Consider the following 23,442-nt stretch of genomic DNA (forward strand, 5'->3'; position numbering starts at 1 on the left):
GAGAGGAGCAGCATCTGAGGAGACCACTACCGGACATGGGGGAAATACCGTGCCGGTTTTTGGTGGTTTCAAAAAGTATGGCTGTCGGTAGGGAGGGGTTCCAATAACAATGGCAGGAGGAGGGGCTGACATTTTAGAAATGTATCCTGAAATACATCCTAGGTTATCTGTGTGTGTGTGTGTGTCTGTGTGTGTAGTAAGTCCACACTATAGCAGACATGTATCCAGTCAGTCAGGCAGTATGGCGGTCCACCGGGTGTGAACACACATGGTTCGGATTAAGCCCATGTAGCGAACAGGAGGAGGAGGAACGAGAGGGCCTGGTAGCAGGAACAGGCAGGAACCCGCCAATTCTCACTTCCTGCTTCTGGGCGAAAGCGATCCGATTCGCAGTCACCCACCATCCTCCAACCACGCCGCTAACACAGAGCGCAGTGTTCCCCTGGCAGCCAATAGGGGATTCGTGGGATTTGTTGTACGCTCCCGGGGCAACCAATCACATTAAATCAAGCTGTCACCGCCCTAAAACACAGGGTTTGTATCCCTAATGAGCACAGGGGATACGGCTAAAGACAATCCCATTCAATCATGCTGCCAATTCACGTCGCACTGGCGGCAGGTCCGGTGACAAGTATGTCAATGTCCGCGTCCTGAATGGCACCCTATTGCCTACAATACATAGTGCACTACATTTGACCAGAGCCCTAAGGGATTCCCTATGAGCCCTGGTCAAAAGTAGGGCACTAAAAATGGAATAGGGTTCCATTAGGGATGCAGACCTGGTCAATGCCTGTCATTCCTCACAGGAAATGTATTTTCAGACAGAGGGAGGCTGATCATTAAATCCTAGGGAAAATAGAGGGATACGTTTACACTGCTTTTTTTCCAGGAAGCTAATCTAGAGTGTTTAAAGTGATAGGCAAGCTGAGCTGTTAAAACGAGGTGGAAGGGTGTGTTTTTGTTCAGTAAGTTAAGGAGTCAGTCAACAAGGTGTTGTGCAACACCTTGAGGAGAGGGAAAGAGACTAGCCTAACTTCCAGGTAGGGAAGTAAGATATTGAACCAGATAATGACTGTGTGTGTGTGTGTGTGTGTGTGTGTGTGTGTGTGTGTGTGTGTGTGTGTGTGTGTGTGTGTGTGTGTGTGTGTGTGTGTGTGTGTGTGTGTGTGTGTGTGTGTGTGTGTGTGTGTGTGTGTGTGTGTGTGTGTGTGTGTGTGTGTGTGTGTGTGTGTGTGTAAAAAGTGGATTGGCCCAAATGCTTTGGTGACACATGGCAAAAGGAAGCCATAATTATGGGCTTGTGTAACAACAGTTCTTATTACTTCTAAGACAATCTAAGACCTGACAGCTCAAATCAATGTGACAAGTGTTCATAGTGTGGAGACCCCGCTCTCTCTCTCTCTCTCTCTCTCTTTCTCAGAGACAGGAAGATAGATGACTGATGATTCATATCTCAGAATCCAGGTTACAACCCGGCAACAGATAAAGACCGTGGCTGTGACTCAACTGTGTCAACTAGCATCCTTTCCTTGTATCCTTTCCCCAACGACAAACAGACAGTAACAGCACCCAGCTAGTCCAGGTGCCAAGGAGTCCATAGATGAATGTTGAGATGTAGTCGATGTCACGGACTCCACTCAAAAATATCAACATACAGTGAGGGAAAAGAGTATTTGCTCCCCTGCTGATTTTGTACGTTTGCCCACTGACAAAGACATGATCAGTCTATAATTTTAATGGTAGGTTTATTTGAACAGTGAGACAGAATAACAACAAAAAAAATTCAAAAATGTTAGAAATTGATTTGCATTTTAATGAGGGAAATACGTTTTTGACCCCTCCGCTAAACATGACTTAGTACTTTGTGGCAAAACCCTTGTTGGCAATCCCAGAGGTCAGACGTTTCTTGTAGTTGGCCACCAGGTTTGCACACATCTCAGGAGGGATTTTGTCCCACTCCTCTGCAGATCTTCTCCAAGTCATTAAGTTTTCGAGCCTGACGTTTGGCAACTCAAACCTTCAGCTCCCTCCACAGATTTTCTATGGATTAAGGTCTGGAGACTGGCTAGGCCACTCCAGGACCTTAATGTGCTTCTTCTTGAGCCACTCCTTCGTTGCCTTGGCCGTGTGTTTTGGGTCATTGTCATGCTGGAATACCCATCCACGACCCATTTTCAATGCTCTGGCTGAGGGAAGGAGGTTCTCACCCAAGATTTGACGGTACATGGCCCCGTCCATCGTCCCTTTGATGCGGTGAAGTCGTCCTGTCCCCTTAGCAGAAAAACACCCCCAAAGCATAATGTTTCCACCTCCATGTTTGACGGTGGGGATGGTGTTCTTGGGGTCATAGGCAGCATTCCTCCTCCTCCAAACACGGCGAGTTGAGTTGATGCCAAAGAGCTCGATTTTGGTCTCATCTGACCACAACACTTTCACCCAGTTCTCCTCTGAATCATTCAGATGTTCATTGGCAAACTTCAGACGGGCCTGTATATGTGATTTCTTGAGCAGGGGGACCTTGCGGGCGCTGCAGGATTTCAGTCCTTCACGGCATAGTGTGTTACCAATTGTTTTCTTGGTGACTATGGTCCCAGCTGCCTTGAGATCATTGACAATATCCTCCCGTGTAGTTCTGGGCTGATTCCTCACCGTTCTCATGATCATTGCAACTCCACGAGGTGAGAAAGCTCCCTTTAAGAGTGTGCTCCTAATCTCAGCTCGTTACCTGTATAAAAGACACCTGGGAGCCAGAAATCTTTCTGATTGAGAGGGGGTCAAATACTTATTTCCCTCATTAAAATACAAATCAATTTATAACATTTTTGACATGCGTTTTTCTGGATTTTTTTGTTGTTATTCTGTCTCTCACTGTTCAAATAAACCTACCATTAAAATTATAGACTGATCATTTCTTTGTCAGTGGGCAAACGTACAAAATCAGCAGGGGATCAAATACTTTTTTCCCTCACTGTATGTCACACTGGTGGCCTTGCAATTGAGTGCGATGCAAAATACAGAGATATGACTAACTGTATGGCCAGGTTCGTGAGATATAACTAACTGTATGGCCAGGTTCCTGAGATAGATCTACTGCAGTACCACTACTACTACTACAACTACTACTACTGCTGATGCTACTACTACTACTACTACTAACTCCCATTCCCCTACATCGACTACTACTACTACTATTACTACTACTACTACTACTACTACTACTACTACTACTACTACTACTACTACTAACTACTGCTAACTACTACTACTACCACTACTATTACTACTACTACTACTACTACTGCTACTAAATCCCATTCCCCTACATCTACTACTACTAGTAGTAGTAGTAGTAGTAGTAGCAGTCAGCCCCATTGGTCAAGAACAGGCCAGAAACTTCTGAGAATAGTCATTTGTATAATAACTTGATAAGCTTTAAATGGAGATTGGAGATAACTACTACTACTCCCAGTCGGGCCCCTTGCAGAATAACCTCATGTTCCAAGCCTTCCCAATTCCCCCTTATGCACTTTATCTCTAGAGCCCCTGCAAACTGAATGGGGTAGCCCTGTATGCTTCTTCTACCTCCCTTGGCCCTCTCCAGCCTCGCCTTGTTTACCTCCACTGTATCTGGGTCAGTAACATGGCTCTGACTGAATTCTTGCCCCAGCATCAGTGTTCTTCCATTATAAAACGACACCATATGTCCTAGAGAGAGCCCAAACAACGGAATAACATACAGTAGGAAGCAGCTAGGCAGCCTTTAGCCCACTCACTCACAGGACAAGAAAACATGGTTCTGAAAGGGTTTTCTACAAGACAATTGTTACATATTTACGTGGAACCTTTTCAATCCAAGATCGTTCTCCGGAACATTCTCTAAAAGCAAAAAAACATGGATAGTTCTAGGTAGAACCTTTTTTCTAAAAGTGTACACGGACCGACCAGCACAGCCATGCAGCTCAGCTGATGTAGCCAGGCTGTGGCTTGTGGTTAGTGGGTCTCTCTCTCCGCCTCACCTGAAAATAGTGCTGTATCCCACCAAGTTTTATTTTCTAACCCTAGGAGGTAAAAAAAAGAAACAGGATGAAAAGATTCAACATCAGTTTCCAGTTTGACAGCAAGTGCTTATTCAGCAAGATTCTGTGAAGGGTGCAGCCTGTGTTGAGGAAAGGCCTGGGTAGAAACAGACATCTAGAGGTGCAGCCTGTGTTGAGGAAAGGCCTGGGTAGAAACAGACATCTAGAGGTGCAGCCTGTGTTGAGGAAAGGCCTGGGTAGAAACAGACATCTAGAGGTGCAGCCTGTGTTGAGGAAAGGGTAGAAACAGACATCTAGAGATGCAGCCTGTGTTGAGGAAAGGCCTGTGTAACAGATAAACAAAGGGAAAAGTGACTGACTGGCATGGGGTGTACAGTGATGGTGTGCCTGTGTACATGTGACCGTGTACGTGCACACACAGCTGTCCTTTTTCCAAACTCACCTGAACTGGATCAGCCTGTTTAGGCACCCCAGCACCACGGAACCCAACCCCTCTCTCTCTCTCTCTCTCTCTCTCTCTCTCTCTCTCTCTCTCTCTCTCTCTCTCTCTCTCTCTCTCTCTCTGCTCCAAATGTGTCTCATAACAAGACAGAGGGGGATTAACTTTATTTAGAATTCCTTCCCCTTAATGTGGCAATTACAGCTTCCCCTCTCCCCCCTCGCCTCACCTCCTCCACTGCAGCAGCACAGCACGAGGCCTGTTCCAAGCACACCCAATATTTGTTTTGTACACAGGAACGCATTTCTTCTTTCCTCTCCCTCCAAGTTCCCAAACTTCATAGCTGAGAGAGAGTGAGAGTGAGAGAGAGAGAGAGAGAGAGAGTGAAGGAATGAGAGAGAGAGAGGGCCTGCTACTCATTCCACAGAGGGAGAGAAGTTTAGAACCCCACTCAGAAGAACTAGTTAAAAAGTCAAAGTCACAATGTGGATTGCTTAGCTGTACATTTACATTTACATTTTAGTCATTTAGCAGACGCTCTTATCCAGAGCGACTTACAGTTAGTTGTTGTAACTTTACTAAGCCAGTCACCTTACTACCACTAGTAGTTGATAATAAATAGTAGTATGTCTTATATTTCAGCTCCTACTTTAACTGTTTAGCAGCATCTTTGGTCACACCAGTACTCCCTTCTCAATTACACATTCTCCTCTGTGTAAAACAAACCTGGGAAAGAACAGGCCAGACAATGTAATAACTTCTGATAATGTTATACATCCTGTAGATCTAAACCAAACCATGAAATGCAACCTTATGTACAGAGTCATTTGCATAATAAACTTGATAGCAGATAAAATGGAGATTGGTGATGCTGCTGTGCCACTCTCCGGTCAGTCAGGTCAAGCTGCAGTAACAAACCCAATGCCCCCATGACCATGCAGCCGTGACATCCAAACCCCTTATCTAAACCAGTTGTGTAACAAAGTGAGGGGGATTTTTACACTCTATTATTACAGAGTACTACTGTGGCCAACCCCTTCCTCCTCCGAGTTGTGACACTTCTTCTGTGAGTTGAATTAAACCCAGAAACCTTGTTTCTTTCCCGGGCCTTTCATTGGCTGAAGAGCTAAGTCGCGACCCCCTTTTCACCGCATTCTCACACATTCCATGCATCCAAAATAGCCCAGTTTCAATCAACTAAGCGGCTTAATTGACTGCTCTATACGCAAGAGATTTAAATACGCAAGGGGATGGGAGGATGGGGGGAGTGGTGGGAAGGAGATGAAACCATGAAAGAAAATAACTAAACAGTGAATTCTGAGGTGGCAGGACACTAAAGGATGTTGCATCTCTGTTATCTGTAGTAAAAATAGTCCTTCTGATGTGTGGATGAGAGTGAGAAAGACCTTTGTGAGGGCTCCAAAACAAATGTGATTTATCTTCAGGCACTGTCAGGGGCACCTCTCCCTGGGATGGAGCAGAGGAAGGACCCCGTGGAGAGGAGTCAGGACTTCCTGCTCCTCCTCCTCCTGTGGCTGGGACTGACTGCATGGGACACTTCATACACGAGTGCACACTTCGGGGAGATGGTAGAGACTTGGGACACTTAGAGCTACAGGTAGTGCCAGTCTGAGTGCCAGCCAGAGAACGTCGACCCGGTGTGTCCACACTCTGTCAGTGTGCCAGCTGTGTGGCATTAGTGTAGGTGGAGACTGGGTCTAAAGCCAACATGGGGTGTTATATTATAATCGACCTCATTTTCTAGGTGTGGTGCACTGTGCTGGTATATCTAATAACACGTTTTCATAATGATCACAATGACAGCCTATAAGGTCTAACGTAAGACAAGAACGTTGTAACAACGTTACAGACAGAGGAAGCACAGATTTGACCTAGACATTGAAATTGAAGGAGGCCCTATTTTTGAATTTGTGTTCTAGAGTTTCACGCATGAAGGTACAGGCATTCTACTTTCTCTGGGGTGCAGTTTGTGTGTGTGTGTGTGTGTGTGTGTGTGTGTGTGTGTGTGTGTGTGTGTGTGTGTGTGTGTGTGTGTATGTGATGAAAGGCGAGCATCGATTCCTTTCTGACAGGTTAGGGCGGCAGGTAGCTTAGTGGTTAAGAGCGTTGTGCCAGTAACCGAAAGGTCGCTGGTTCTAATCCCCAAGCCGACTAGGTGAAATATCTGTCGATGTGCCCTTGAGCAAGGCACTTAACCCTAATTGCTCTGGATAAGAGCGTCTGCTAAATGACGTAAATGTAAATGTTAGTACAGCAGCCTGGTCACCAGAAACAAACGTCGATTTCAGACGTTTGAGAAGGTCCTGAGGACGTTGATCTCGGCGCTCCCCAAAACCTTTTACAAACAATGGGACAGCACTGGGCTTGAACTCACAACACATAGCTAGATCACACTGCTTAGAATACTGGGCCACTCCACCACAGCAGTTCACAATTCTCCAGCAACCAAGGAGAGTATTTGATGATACTAAATGGAAACACCACTTTTTTTTTTTATTATTTCGTTTTATGCGTTCCCCAAACCATAGCCCTAACCTTAACCACTCGGAATTAATACCTAAACTTAACCCTTTGCGTTGTTTCTGTTTAAACCCTGTAACCACGTGGAATGAACCCTGTAACCACGTGGAATGAACCCTGTAACCACGCAGAATTAATGAGTCAGAATTAGACATTCATCGTCAAATCCCGTCTTGAAACTATGAGATCAGGTTGGGTACAGAGAGGGCAACTCAACACCCTGTTTATTTGACCTTGCTTTCCATATGCACAGATCATATTCAAAACCACAAGTGGTCCGTAGTGGAGGCGAGGAGGCAGAAAGAAGAAGAAAGGTCTCTTTCCTTCCCCTCCACAAAGCCCCAGCTGTTCACTCCTGATTTATGTAACACACAGGTCTCAGCAGGGGAGAAACACACACTTTCATGTGCCACTCATATTATCACACAGAGTGGGGGGCAGAGAGCATCATCCGTGACCACTTCTGCACACACACACACACACACACACACACACACACACACACACACACACACAGGGTTGTAATGGTTATTATAATCACCTTCCTTATCCGACACCTGGCCATCCACAAACCCAGCTATGTTAGAGTAACATGTCAGGGGCATGGTTACAGTACATCATCATTACTCATTCATGAAACCAAGAACTTTGTAGTATTATCCTGAAATATTATCAAATGAATAGACTGGGAATGAATTAAGACTGAGTTAGCCTGCTGAGCTTAAGTTTAGGCATCATCGAACCAACTCTGTTCCACAGGAATGTTGATGAATCTACCAATCTTCAAATCTCTCAAACTACATGGCCTTGCTATATGACAAAGACTCTATAATCTCTCACTCACCCCCGCCTGCTAGTGTGGAATTTATTTTATTCAGAAATAAAAACAAACTATTAGAGATGTCAGCTATGTTTAACATCATAATATATCAAACTCGCACTTCAATAGTAGTCCCAGAAATAGGACTCCCTTTCCACCATTTCTCATCCCTTGCAGAGCAGATGTCTTGATTAGAATGCATCAGGGATCCTGTCATCCAGGCAACGTGAGGGTGAACCCCAAAAATGTAGACCCCTTGGTGACTGTTGGGTTTAGTATAAATTACAATGTTTTAAGGACAGAAACACCAACATGGTCTCATTAGAATGTAAAAAAAAGTGACATTAATGCCACATAAATTGACATATTCGTTATATGTCACTTTCGGTGACATATTACTGATGTGTCACTATAATGATGTACAGTTGAAGTCGGAAGTTTACATACACTTAGGTTGGAGTCATTAAAACTCGTTTTTCAACCACTCCACAAACTATAGTTTTGGCAAGTCGGTTAGGACATCTACTTTGTGCATGACACAAGTAATTTTTCCAACAATTGTTTACAGACAGATTATTTCACTTATAATTCACTGTATCACAATTCCAGTGGGTCAGAGGTTTACATACACTAAGTTGAATGTGCCTTTAAACAGCTTGGAAAATTCCAGAAAATTATGTCATGGCTTTAGAAGCTTCTGATAGGCTAATTGACATAATTATAGTCAATTGGAGGTGTACCTGTGGATGTATTTCAAGGCCTACCTTCAAACTCAGTGCCTCTTTGCTTGACATCATGGGAAACTCAAAATAAATCAGCCAAGACCTCAGAAAAATAAATTGTAGACCTCCACAAGTCTGGTTCATCCTTAGGAGCAATTTCCAAATGCCTGAAGTTACCACGTTCATCTGTACAAACAATAGTACTCAAGTATAAACACCATGCAGCCGTCATACCGCACAGGAAGGAGACGTGTTCTGTCTCCTAGAGATGAACGTACTTTGGTGGGAAAAGTGCAAATCAATCCCAGAACAACAGCAAATGACCTTGTGAAGATGCTGGAGTAAACAGGTATAAAAGTATCTATATCCACAGTAAAATGAGTCCTATATCGACATAACCTGAAAGGCCGCTCAGCAAGGAAGAAGCCACTGCTCCAAAACCGCCAAAACAAAGCCAGACTACGGTTTGCAACTACACATGGGGACAAAGATCGTACTTTTTGGAGAAATGTCCTCTGGTGTGATGAAACAAAAATAGAACTGTTTGGCATATAATGACCATCGTTATGTTTGGAGGAAAAAGGGGGGTTCCTTGCAAGCCGAAGAACACCATCCCAACCGTGAAGCACGGGGGTGGCAGCATCATGCTGTGGGGGTGCTTTGCTGCAGGAGGGACTGGTGCACTTCACAAAATAGATGGCATCATGAGGAAGGAAAATTATGTGGATATATTGAAGCAACATCTCAAGACATCAGTCAGGAAGTTAAAGCTTGGTCGCAAATGGGTCTTCCAAATGGACAATGACCCCAAGCATACTTCCAAAGTTGTGGCTAAATGGCTTAAGGACAACAAAGTCAAGGTATTGGAGTGGCCATCACAAAGCCCTGACCTCAATCCTATAGAAAATGTGTGGGCAGAACTGAAAAAGCGTGTGCGAGCAAGGAGGCCTACAAACCTGACTCAGTTACACCAGCTCTGTCAGGAGGAATGGGCCAAAATTCACCCAACTTATTGTTGGAAGCTTGTGGAAGGCTACCCAAAACGTTTGACCCAAGTTAAACAATTTAAAGGCAATGCTACCAAATACTAATTGAGTGTATGTAAACTTCTGACCCACTGGGAATGTGATGAAAGAAATAAAAGCTGAAATAAATAATGATCTCTACTATTATTGTGACATTTCACATTCTTAAAATAAAGTGGTGATCCTAACTGACCTAAGACAGATACTTTTCACTAGGATTAAATGTCAGGAATTGTGAAAAACTGAGTTTAAATGTATTTGGCTAAGGTGTATGTAAACTTCCGACTTCAACTTTGTTCACTAATTAAACCTCCAATATCATTTCCTGGACGGAATCCAAAATAATACATTTGAACTATAGAAAGACCACCCAATAAACGCAGATCCAGCTCCAGCCTCTCAAATATCCAATCAGACATTCTGATTGGATGTTGGACCAGACAGTGTTTACGTCACAACCTGTGAAGAGTGGAGGTAGAGGCGGAGGGTCACATGTTTTACTGCTCCAGCCGTGTTTGTCTCCGTCCCAAAAGGCTCTGGTCAAAAGCAGTGCACCATGTAGGAAATATGGTGCCTTTTGGGACGCCACCTTTAAATCATCAGGTACAAGTTAAACAAACAGCTAGAGAGGGGATGTTTAGTGTGGAGAGAAGGATCCAACTCCTGTTAATACGTGTTCATTAGTTTTAATGACCTGTTGGCTCCTGTATGAAATTAAATGGAAACGAAAAGAACCACGTTGAGGCAAATGTAAATAAACTTCAAATCTCTCTTATTTTGCTATTTCTCTCTCTCTCTCTCTCTCTCTCTCTCTCTCTCTCTCTCTCTCTCTCTCTCTCTCTCTCTCTCTCTCTCTCTCTCTCTCTCTCGTGCTCATACACACGCTCTCTAAATATATTTCTCTCTCTCTCTCTCTCTCTCTCTCTCTCTCTCTCTCTCTCTCTCTCTCTCACTCTTCCTCCCTCTCACCATCCCTCTTCAGCTTGGACACAAGCACACTAGACAGTGGTGTGTGGAAGGAGGGTGAGAGAAGGGAGACGGTGAAACTGTAAGCCAAAAAGTATAGTTCTGCTGACTCTGCAATTTCTACAAAGCTCTTTTCCCTCAAACTGGGTGTTAAACATAACCAGTGGTTAAATCTGACCCACAGAACAAATGATTAAATGCATAAACCATGGTGAAGCAAGCTGACGCTCCAGTGAATTGTCTAATTCCAAGGGTAAAAAGGAAACTCCTGTACTGTACTCATGTGGTTAGTACTCTACTCCTCTCAAAGCATCTTAGACCCTTGTTTATGATATCTTGCCAACTGTTCACATGACAATGACCATATGAGTTGGCAAGACAGCACAAACAGATCTGGGACCAGGCTTCTTACTTGGTGCCCAGAGCCCCAGACAGGCACATCTTGGACCCACCTGAGCCCAGAGAGAGACCATGCAGGCCAGGCCAGGCAGAGCAGTCCAGATGGCCCCCTGGGGAGAGGGGCTGGAAAATAAACACACCACCACCAGAAAGAGACATGGCTGGTGGGCGGTGGGAGGGTGGAGGGGTGTGGGACCATGGACCAGCTAGCACCCATTTATTTATGGACATGTCTGGGTCTGGTGCGCATGCTACCCCCTCCTCCCCCCTGCACCACAACACCAGGGAGATGAGAGAGAGGTGAGAAATATATACAGAAACAGATGATAGTTTCCAAGGTCAATAAACACTTTAGAGGCCCACCTACTGTTCACTGTAACTTGTAACAGCAATGCAAGGGCATGTGTTGCTTCACATGCATATCCATGTATATGTGTGCAGAATGCCCAATGAGAAATAGTTGGTCTTGTACAGTATCTCTTAATAATAATAATAATAATATGCCATTTAGCAGACGCTTTTATCCAAAGCGACTTACAGTCATGCGTGCATAATTTTTTTGTGTATGGGTGGTCCCGGGGATCAAACCCACTACCCTGGCGTTACAAGCGCCGTGCTCTACCAGCTGAGCTACAGCTCCCAGTCCAACCTGCAACATGAGAGCAACCAGGAAAAAACACATCCTGCAAACTGAAGAACAAAGGCCCACCTCAGTCATCTAAGGAATCTGAACTGTTAGTGGTGTCCAACACATACCACAAACACGCTGACGTTGCCAGAGGCATTGGCTACAGGACGACAAAAATCGAGCGAAAATTCAGAGAATTCCCAGTACATTTACCGGTAAAGAGGCAAAGACCCAACCCACTTATAGAACGTTTTATGAACATGATGTATGCCTGACCTGAATCCTATTTATTAATGCACACCGTAGCAAAACGTTTTGCAACTGAACACGGAAAATAGTGTTTCTTATTGGACGAGTCCAGCTACTCCCTTAATGTTTCAGTCAGTTTTCCTCAGTTTGGTGCCTAATGAACGACCCAAGTCTCTCTTTTAATCTTCAACGAGTTCGCCTCAATTTATATCAGCTCAATCTAGGTTTTTACAATAGGGCTTTACAGCTTAATAGCCCTGTCTACAGAAACCCAGACGTTGTAAGGTGTTTTTACGATCCTGCACAGTTATTTTATGCCGGGGCCAAATGTCATGCTTTTACTGTACAGTACAGGGTATGGAGAGAGAGACGAAGGGAGAGAAATGTTTACTTTCAGTTTCAATACTTGAACCATGGGTCTGAAGACCCATATACACTGAAGTTAGAGGTAGACCAGGCTAACTAGTCCTGTATTTGGGGTTATGCTATACCACTCCTGAGTGGCGCAGTGGTCTAAGGCACTGCATCGCAGTGCTAACTGTGCCACTAGAGATCCTGGTTTGAATCCAGTCTCTGTCGCAGCCGGCCGCGACCGGGAGACTCATGGGCGGCGCACAATTGGCCCAGCGTCGTCCAGGGTAGGGGAGGGAATGGCCGGCAGGGATGTAGCTCAGTTGATAGAGCATGGCGTTTGCAACGCCAGGGTTGTGGGTTTGATTCCCACGGGGGGCCAGTATAAAAAATAATAATAATAAGAGCGTCTGCTAAATGACTTAAAATGTAAAATGTAATCCCCGAGCCGACTAGGTGAAAAATCTGTCGATGTGCCCTTGAGCAAGGCACTTAACCCTAATTGCTCCTGTAAGTCGCTCTGGATAAGAGCGTCTGCTAAAATGTTAAATGTTAAATGTAGGTAGACCAGGCTAACTAGTCCTGTATTTGGGGTTATGCTATAGGATAGTCATGCTTATGCAGATATGTGACAAAGCCTGACAAGGTCCTGATCAGCACCCAGCTCATAAATGATAATATATAATATGCCATTTAGCAGACGCTTTTATCCAAAGCGACTTACAGTCATGCGTGCATACGTTTTTGTGTATGGGTGTCACTTGGCAGACTCTGCTTTCTGAAGCGACACGCAGTGAGTGCACCCATGTTCAATATGTGATCCCTGTGGGAATTGAACTCACATCTGTGTTGTAAGTGCCTTGCTCATACAAACTGAGTCACACAGGACAGCTATGCTGCTACTCATGCCTATGGGAAATCTGCAGCAGAGCCTCAGAGAACCCTTGATCATCACTTTGCCCATCTCGCCTCTGTTCTGACACAGTGCTTAAACTAGGCCTACACTACAGTACACTACAGTACACTACAGTACAGTACATTGCCTTACACAAAGCCTGCCAACTCATGTGTTTTCTGTTGCCTTTCACAAGAACAAAAACAAGTGGGGGAGTGTTCGAAAGCCAAGTTACACATTCAACAATCCTTGTGGAAGGGCCCTGAAACCAACTCTCTGTTACATTCCTCCTATAGGATAGTCATTCCTCCTTGTTTAGAGAAAATAATCAATTTGTCTCTTTCTCATCATTTTGTGATTTTATGATGTGCACATTTACATTTTTAGTCATTTAGCAGACGCTCTTATCCAGAGCGACTTACAGTTAGTGAGTGCATGCATATTTTTTTTATACTGGCCCCCCGCAGGAATCGAACCCACAACCCTGGCGTTGCAAACGCCATGCTCTACCAACATCCCTGCCGGCCATTCCCTCCCCTACCCTGGACGACGCTGGGCCAATTGTGCGCCGCCCCATGGGTCTCCCGGTCACGGCCGGCAACGACAGAGCCTGGATTCGAACCAGGATCTCTAGTGGCACAGCTAACACTGCGATGCAGTGCCTTAGACCACTGCGCCACATTAGAGGCACAAACTAGAACTTATTAGCATAATTTTGTTAAATTAATAATTAGAACATAACAATAACAATGTTTGTTTTTTTGTGCAAAAATTGTTTATTCACTATCGTCATGGCGACAGGGACACATTTCTTAGCTGTTCATTTCATTGAAGAAGGTGCCTACTTACTACTCTTATTCTCTCTTCTAAGTGGGAATGTTCTTGTTGCTTGTTTCATTCCAGCACCGTTAAATGATTGTATAGAGAGCAATAAAACATGGTCTAGGTGATTAGCACACTGGCCTCATGTGACGTGCATACACACACATGCATAAGCATTACACACAAACACACACATACACACCTGCATAAGCATTACACACAAACACACACAGACACATACAGACACACAGCATCACCTAATTAAGACCACACTGCCTTTTAGCGCCTGTTTATATCTCAGTCTTAAATAAATGCTTTGCCCTGGGGTGCTTTCAAAACAGCTCAGGGAGAACAGAGAAGGAGAGAGGCAGAGAAGAGAGAGAGAGAGAGAGAGAGACAGAGACACACAGAGAAAGAGAGAGAGACAGAGAGAGAGAGAGAGAGAGAGAGAGAGAGAGAGAGTAAGAGAGAGAGAGAGAGAGAGAGAGAGAGAGAGAGAGAGAGAGAGAGAGAGAGAGAGAGAGAGAGAGAGAGAGAGAGAGGGGGGAGGAGTCTGCATTCTCATCTTAGAAGGAACCAGAAGCTAAAAAGCACCTTAACTCTAAACAAAATACAACACTACATTTAGCAGACACTCTTATTCAGAGCGACTTCCAGGAGCAATTATGGTTAAGTGCCTTGCTCAAGGTCACATCAACATATATTCCACCCAGTCAGGGATTCAAACCAGTGACCTTTTGGTTAGTGTCCCAAAGCTCTTAACCACTAGGCTATCTGCCGCCCTGTCAGGCATCTACACCACTGTCAGGCATATGGCTAAACTGATAAATTGGGTCAGAGAAAGTGAATTCTAACTGGTGTGTCTTTGTCAATTGAAACATGGCTTTAGTTGGCCTAACTTTCAGTGTCAAGAACACAGGACATTAGTAAATGTCCTTTCCATGCTAATCGTCAACCTTTACAAGCACAACTAGCACATCATTCATCCAAAGAACCTGTATCAAGACTATATATAACAACCACAGGTATCGGCCTTGGCTCCACCCAGTCCATTTGTCCAATCTATTTATTAGACTACCATGTCCAAGGGTTGAGGAGGAAGAGAGAAAGAGAGAAAGGAGAATGGAGCGTGGGTGGAAAGGTTTACATCCTGGAACCATCTCAATCAGTACCATGTGGGCTTTACTGGCGATCTGTTCCTGGCCTCGCTGCGTTGGTGGGCGTGGAGGACGCAGAGACCCCAGGGAAAACGGGGACTGGCGATCGCCTCACTCGTGTTGTTAATGTCGATAAGCTGGCAGCTGAATGCCGGGGAAGCGGGCCACCAGCAATCCCCAGAGCCTCGGACCGCCGCACTCACATTTTCCAGAACCTTGGAGAGATACTATTTTTCTCTCGTTCTCTCATTTAGTCGTTCTCTCTCTAGTTCGCTTGTTCATTCGTTCTCTCTCTAGTTTGCTTGTTCATTCGTTCTCTCTCCAATTCAATGGAAAAGCATGGCCCTCACATAGGGCCTTCTAGGACCCTCCACCCAGCCATAGGACCTTCCAGGACCCTCCACCCAGCCATAGGGCCTGTAGGACCCTCCACCCAGCCATAGGACCTTCCAGGACCCTCCACCCAGCCATAGGGCCTGTAGGACCTTCCACCCAGCCATAGGACCTTCCAGGACCCTCCACCCAGCCATAGGGCCTGTAGGACCCTCCACCCAGCCATAGGACCTTCCAGGACCCTCCACCCAGCCATAGGGCCTGTAGGACCCTCCACCCAGCCATAGGACCTTCCAGGACCCTCCACCCAGCCATAAGGCCTTCCAGGACCCTCCACCCAGCCATAAGGCCTTCCAGGACCCTCCACCCAGCCATAAGGCCTTCCAGGACCCTCCACCCAGCCATAGGGCCTGTAGGACCCTCCACTCAGCCATAGGGCCTGTAGGACCCTCCACCCAGCCATAAGGCCTGTAGGACCCTCCACCCAGCCATAAGGCCTTCCAGGACCCTCCACCCAGCCATAGGGCCTGTAGGACCCTCCACCCAGACATAGGGCCTGTAGGACCCTCCACCCAGACATAGGGCCTGTAGGACCCTCCACCCAGCCATAGGGCCTGTAGGACCCTCCACCCAGACATAGGGCCTGTAGGACCCTCCACCCATCCATAGGGCCTGTAGGACCCTCCACCCAGCCATAAGGACTTCCAGGACCCTCCACCCAGCCATAAGGCCTTCCAGGACCCTCCACCCAGCCCGTACGACCACAAGGGCCACAGTCAAACCTCCCTGAGGCTACTGCCTCACTGCCATACCACCCTGTGTTTAACAGGCCTAGCCGAGGTAGTAAAGCACAATTAATACAGTAAAACCAGCTCTTATAAATATCAAATATTCACTTATTTTGTTCATGTGGACTTTCCTGCTTTCATTGCAGGTTTGAAACACTGAAATCCACTGGATTGTGGGTTGAAGAGTGAATGGATATGTGGATTTAGTTAAAGGGGTTTCTGTGTAGCAGCAGCCGAGGGAGATCTGTGGGAGAGAAGAGAAGAGAAGAGAAGAGAAGAGAAGAGAAGAGAAGAGAAGAGAAGAGAAGAGGAGAGGAGAGGAGAGGAGAGAGAGAGAGGAGAGGAGAGGAGAGGAGAGAAGAGGAGAGGAGAGGAGAGGAGAGGAGAGGAGAGGAGAGGAGAGGAGAGGAGAGGAGAGGAGAGGAGAGGAGAGGAGAGAAGAGAAGAGAAGAGAAGAGAAGAGAAGAGAAGAGAAGAGAAGAGAAGAGAAGAGAAGAGAAGAGAAGAGAAGAGAAGAGAAGAGAAGAGGAGAGGAGAGGAGAGGAGAGGAGAGGAGAGGAGAGGAGAGGAGAGGAGAGGAGAGGAGAGCCAAGGAGAGCCAAGGAGAGGCTGGTAGAGTTTACAGAGGAGGAGTTCAGGCTTTGTAAACACAGTGGGAACACACACAAATAAACGTAGCCACCTCACATAAACTGTCCCTTGCTTACACCACGTTGGAGTAACACACCCACACCACCACTAACCACCTCGCTGTGTATGAGTGTGTGTGGTGTGTGTGTGTGTGTTTGTGTGTGTGGTGTGTGTTCGTGCATGCATGCAAGCAGCTATGTGCACTTATCCACAGGGCCTTCAAGACCATTCCAGGATGCCCTGCTACACAGCTGTCCTCAACCCACACTTGCTTTATGGTGGGAAATACACATGCGGAGATCATCCGTTCACCCACAATTTGGACTCCAGACCAAATTTCCACCGGTCTAATGACCATTGCTTGTGTTTCTTGGCCCAAGCAAGTCTCTTCTTCTTATTGGTGTCCTTTAGTAGTGGTTTCTTTGCAGTAATTCGACCATGAAGGCCTGATTCACATAGTCTCCTCTGAACAGTTGATGTTGAGATGTGTGTGTTACTTGAATTCTGTGAAGCATTTTCTGAGGCTGGTAACTCTAATGAACTTATCCTCTGCATCTCTGGGTCTTCTATTCCTGTGGCAGTCCTCATGAGAGCCATTTTCATCATAGCGCTTGATGGTTTTTGCGACTGCACTTGAAGAAACTTTCAAAGTTCTTGAAATGTTTCGTATTGACTGACATTCATGTCTTAAAGTAATGATGGACTGTCGTTTCTCTTTGCTTATTTGAGCTGTTCTTGACATAATATGGACTTGGTCTTTTAAGAAATAGGGCTATCTTCTGTATACCCCCGCCCCCCACACACCCTGTCACAACACAACTGATTGGCTCAAATGCATTAAGAAGGAAAGAAATTCCACAAATTAACTTTTAAGAAGGCACACCTGTTAATTTAAATGCATTCCAGGTGACTACCTCATGAAGCTGGTTGATAGAATGCCAAGAGTGTGCAAAGCTGTCATCAAGGCAAAGGGTGGCTATTTGAAGAATCTCAAATATCTAATATATTTTGATTTGTTTAACACTATTTTGGTTACTACATGATTCCATATGTGTTATTTCATAGTTTTGATGTCTTCAATATTATTCTACAATGTAGAAAACAGTAAAAATAAAGTATTTGAGTAGGTGTGTCCAAACTTTTGACTGGTACTGTATATTTGTTCTATTCTATAAATGCTGTTTAAATGCACTTTGACTGCCAGCTGTAAAGCATATTGCAGTCCTACCCCAGCCCAGCCCAGTCCATACACCTGAGGTCTGTGTGTCAGTGACTGGTGGAGGAGAGCAGACGCCCAGTGTGAATGATTAACCAGAGAAAGAGTAGACGGAGTTCAGCTGAACTATGACCCACAACCTGACAGCCACTCTCCCCTCCTCCCTCCCTCCCTTCATACATGAACTCCATCTCACTGTGCCCGCCACACCACACCATAGATTATACAACAAGGGTCATGTTCATGAATGTCAGGTAAACATTTAAAAACGTTTTGCAACAGAAAACTAAAACAAGCGTTTCTTATTGGACAAGAAATGCTCAACCCTCTCTGTTTCGGTCTGTTTTCTTCTGATAAGTGCCTAATGAACAAAGCCGGGGAAACTGTCTTTAGGAAAACACTATCTAGCAAAACGCCACAGGGGAGACAGCTTCTGACTGACTGTCAGGCTGTCTGCCTGTACATGTTTTGTCAGGTAGGAGGGAAGGCTGAGAAAAGAGCCTGTGGTAGTGTTGTTGTTCCACATCTACTGAAGGAGTTACACAATCCATCCTACTGTCACGATCGCCAATAAAGTAGGACCAAAGCGCAGCGTTGGGAGTGAACATGATGACTTTAATGTTGAAATAACGACAAAACAAAACACGATCCGTAACGTCCTCAGTACATCGACTGAACATAGAACAAAAACCCACAAACCAACAGTGAAACACAACAGTATATATATGGCTCCCAATCAGAGATAACGAGCCGACAGCTGACACTCGTTACCTCCGATTGGGAGTCATTGACCAATCAAAACACAAACAAATGAAACTCACCCCATACCCAACACCACCAAAAGAAATACAACCCTGGCTCTAAAATAAAAGTCCATAGAGCCAGAGTGTCACAGTACCCCCTAAAGGTGCGAACTCCGGGCGTACCAGCATACAGTCTAGGGGAGGGTCTGGGTGGCGTCTGTCCACGGTGGCGGTTCTGCCCCTGGTCGTGCTCCCCATCCCACCTTAGTCACCACCCGCTTCCCTAGCCTCCTCCACATTACCACCCCCAACTACACCCCACTGGGTTAATGGGCGGCACTGGACTAAGTGGCATCACCGGACTCAGGGGCAGCACCGACTAAGGGGCAGCACCGGCTAAGGGGCAGCACCGGCTAAGGGGCAGCACCGGCTAAGGGGCAGCACCGGGCTAAGGGGCAGCACCGGCTAAGGGGCAGCACCGGACTGAATGGCGGATCCTGGCTGGCTGGCTCTGGCGGATCCTGGCTGGCTGGCGGATCCGGGCTGGACGGCTCTGGTGGATCCTGGCTGGACGGCTCTGGCGGATCCTGGCTGGACGGCTCTGGCGGATCCTGGCTGGACGGCTCATGGCTGGCTGAGGATCTGGCTGCTCGCGGATGGCTGAGGATCTGGCTGCTCGCGGCTGGCTGACGGATCTGGCTGCTCATGGCTGGCGGAAGGATCTGGCTGCTCGTGGCCGGGCGGAAGGATCTGGCTGCTCATGGCTGGCGGAAGGATCTGGCTGCTCATGGCTGGCGCAAGGCTCTGGCTGATCCTGTCTGGCGGACGGCTCTGGCTGGACAGGGCTGACGACGCACCCCGTAGGCTCGGTGCGTTGAGCAGGGACAGGCCGGGCTGGGCTGGCGAAACGCACCACAGACTTGGTGCGGGGCGCAGGAACAGACAGAACCGCACTGGGGACACACACCCTGGCCCCTACACGGGGATCAGGAACGGGCCGGACCGGACTGGAAACACCCCCCAGTACCTCTCGCCGTGCCTCCACACTTTCCATCCCCTTCGTAACCAGTGGCCCCCTTAAACTGGCGGCCATCTCTGCCAACCTCTTGCACTCCTCCAGGCCGTACACCTTCTGCCCCGACGTCGTGAGCCCCCCCCTAAAAATTTTCTGGGGGTCTCTCCTCTCGGTGGACCAGGCCTCCATAGTCCTCTCCCAACCTTCGCTCTTCTGGCTGCACCACTCGTATTCCAACTGCTGCTTGGTCTCGTTGTGGTGGGTTTTTCTGTCACGATCGTCGGAAGGAGCGGACCAATACGCAGCGCGTGGGAGTGAACATGATGACTTTAATGTTGAAATAACGACAAAACAAAACACGATCCGTAACGTCCTCAGTACATCGACTGAACATAGAACAAAAACCCACAAACCAACAGTGAAACACAACAGTATATATATGGCTCCCAATCAGAGATAACGAGCCGACAGCTGACACTCGTTACCTCCGATTGGGAGTCATTGACCAATTACCAAAACACAAACAAATGAAACTCACCCATACCCAACACCACCAAAAGAAATACAACCCTGGCTCTAAAATAAAAGTCCATAGAGCCAGAGTGTCACACCTACTTTTCATTGGGAAAGTTAAAGTGAGATGTCAGAGATACGCAAAGTAATGACTGTTTCACTATTCAGTCATGTTGTCGGTTTAATACTATCAATGGGTTTGACGCAGGGAATCATGTCAACACAGCATCTGTAGGCAATGGCAAGCTGACACTTTCACTGATCAAGGAAATAGAATTGGGTGAAAAGTGTGTGTGAGAGACAGAAGAAGAGAATGTGTGTGAGAGAGAGAGAGAGAGAGAGAGAGAGAGAGAGAGAGAGAGAGAGAGAGAGATTAGTGAAAGTTTAAAATATTAGAAGAAAGAGAAAAACTAATAGAAATTGGGCCAAACAAAGTGGATAAGCAAGCAACCATTTGGTTTTAAATGTCCGATATGTTGATCACATTGAATTCTGGAGAATTCTGCAGAGAACAGTGATAACTTGCAGAGTGGGTGTGTCTGTCTCTGCAAGCAGGTGGCTAAGGGTGGTTAAAAGGACAAGTCTACAAAGAGAGCTCTGATTGGCTGCTGACCTTGGCCTGCCTGGTACACTTCAGGTGCAACTGCACAAGAGTGGAAAGGTGTGGTCAGAAAACACACAAACACGCATGCACGCGCACACACACATGTAGAAATGCATCCCAGTACACATGCATTAATAAATATATGCATGTTGGCACACACACACATACAAACACACACACACACACACCCCACATGTGCACAGTATACTGTACACAGTCACAGGTCAGAGTTCATGTCTCATGTCTCCACAGCCTCTCTCTCCCTCCCTGGTTCCCACCCTCTCTTTCTTCATAATCCCTGAAAGCCAGGAAGCTGCAAAACTAAGCAGGTTGAATCACACAAAATCAGATTTGTTGAAAGCAAATTTGGTCGACATTCAAGTATGTACAGCTGCCAGAGAGACGTTTCACTGTTTATTCTGACAGACTTTGGCCTCCCCAAACGCACAATGCAAAAGAGGTAGTGATTGACTGATATCTTATAGGAATCTTAATTGATGTAAAGATATTGCCTTAAAAATATATTGAATACAAACGCTAGATACTGTATCATGGTGAATCATAGACCAAGCTGAAGGGGGGCTTTAAAGATCAACATGGAACCAGTGTTGTCTTTCCTTCATGAACTGTCATTGCATTGTCAGTATAGCAAGGAAAGAGACTGTATTGCTAATGCTTACACAGGCTATGAAAGTAGACTCATTTGGTTCTGGGTGTTGAGATAACTAAGTAAAAGGCCTATAGAGATCCAATAAATGAACCTGACACACCTGGAACATGCGTTCTGGCAGAAATGGACACACAAACTTGACCCCAGTGTGAACTGAATTATGATCTTGTATTTATCCCCAAGCTATTACTGTCACCCAATCATAAGCCATCCCACCTGCTTCCCTCTGCCATGTCACCTGCAGCTCTGTTTCTCTCTCTCTCTCTCTCTCTCTCTCTCTCTCTCTCTCTCTCTCTCTCTCTCGTTATGTCTGTCTGTCTCTCTCTTTCTCTCTCTCTCTCTCTCTCTCGCTCTCGTTATGTCTGTCTCTCTCTCTGTTTCATGTCTGAAGTGCAGACAGAGAGCTGGACGCGGGCCAACAGTAAGCCATACAGAGTTGCCAAGTTTCCGTGTGTTCCAGCAGGGCACAGAAAAATACCCTGCTTCCAACAGACCCAACCTGACTGGTCCTGTGCCACAGAAAAATATCCAGCTTCCAACAGACCCAACCTGACTGGTCCTGTGCCACAGAAAAATACCATGCTTCCAACAGACCCAACCTGACTGGTCCTGTGCCACAGAAAAATACCATGCTTCCAACAGACCCAACCTGACTGGTCCTGTGCCACAGAAAAATACCATGCTTCCAACAGACCCAACCTGACTGGTCCTGTGCCACAGAAAAATACCATGCTTCCAACAGACCCAACCTGACTGGTCCTGTGCCACAGAAAAATACCCTGCTTCCAACAGACCCAACCTGACTGGTCCTGTGCCACAGAAAAATATCCAGCTTCCAACAGACCCAACCTGACTGGTCCTGTGCCACAGAAAAATATCATGCTTCCAACAGACCCAACCTGACTGGTCCTGTGCCACAGAAAAATATCATGCTTCCAACAGACCCAACCTGACTGGTCCTGTGCCACAGAAAAAGACAGTGCTTCCAACAGACCCAACCTGACTGGTCCTGTGCCACCGCACCCATGTCCATCTATACCTTCCACCATAGTAGTTGTCTATACAGCCCAAACAGATCTGGGAACAGATTATGGCAGAATGGCATTAGTCTCTATACACAGGAACCGATTTAAAGCTGACAATGTGACAGATGTACAGAGTGGTACAGTTGACTTTATTGAAGTTCACTTGTAGGTTATGTGTTATCTGTGTGGGTCGGTACACACAGAGGCAGACTGCTGCTTTGATCTTCAAAGAGAGATGGGCTTCAACGAGGGGCAATAACAAGATAATAATGACCGCCTCGGTCTGGGTCCCAAATAGCACCCTATTCCCTACACAGCCCTACGGACCCTGGTCACAGGTAGTGCACTACATAGGGAACCAGGTGACTTTTGGGACACAGCCAATGCCAATCTAGAGCCATTACTCCATAGATCACAGAGTTGCGCTGGCCTTATAGCAACAGCAACGTCTTACCCTGCAAGGGTGGGTGCTATATATATTCCATGGCGCTACATTGCCCCCTGGTGGTAAAGATTGAGACTGTAGTGTCGTCTCATAGGAGAGGGTGTGTGAACACTGAGTAGCATACTATGTCTCAGAAACATCAACTACCACCGAGCTGAGCTAATGTAACTCCAGCTGTTAATAGTCGTTGCTGTAGTTGTCATGAGTTCTCACATTCCTAATGTCCGATCATGTCATGACAATGTTAGTAAATAGCCTTGGTTTGTTCGAGCCGGAACAGCTCGCAGGAGCCTATCTCCTGTTTCTGTAGTGTAGGCAGGTGTACAGGTATTCCCCTTAGACAGGATGCTAGTCAATCGCAGGGCAATGTAAGTAGGTTACAAGTATTTGGTTGACTATAGAAGTTTGG

The 23,442-nt window shown here is 46.3% G+C and overlaps 1 long non-coding RNA gene across 2 annotated transcripts in view; it reads right to left on the bottom strand.

Annotated features, from left to right (window-relative positions):
- LOC123491299 overlaps positions 1–23,442 on the bottom strand; it is a 116,474-nt gene that overhangs the window by 75,011 nt on the left and 18,021 nt on the right. Inside the window, exon 1 of one of the 2 annotated variants that reach the window (XR_006661267.1) lies at positions 4,706–4,786. The exons of the other annotated variant lie outside the window; for it this stretch is intronic. This is a non-coding gene — a long non-coding RNA (uncharacterized LOC123491299). Of the gene's footprint in view, positions 1–4,705; positions 4,787–23,442 lie in introns of those variants that run through there. 2 annotated transcript variants of the gene reach the window in all.

The sequence above is a fragment of the Coregonus clupeaformis genome, chromosome 7 (assembly GCF_020615455.1).
Source record: "Coregonus clupeaformis isolate EN_2021a chromosome 7, ASM2061545v1, whole genome shotgun sequence".
Lineage (NCBI taxonomy): Eukaryota > Metazoa > Chordata > Actinopteri > Salmoniformes > Salmonidae > Coregonus > Coregonus clupeaformis.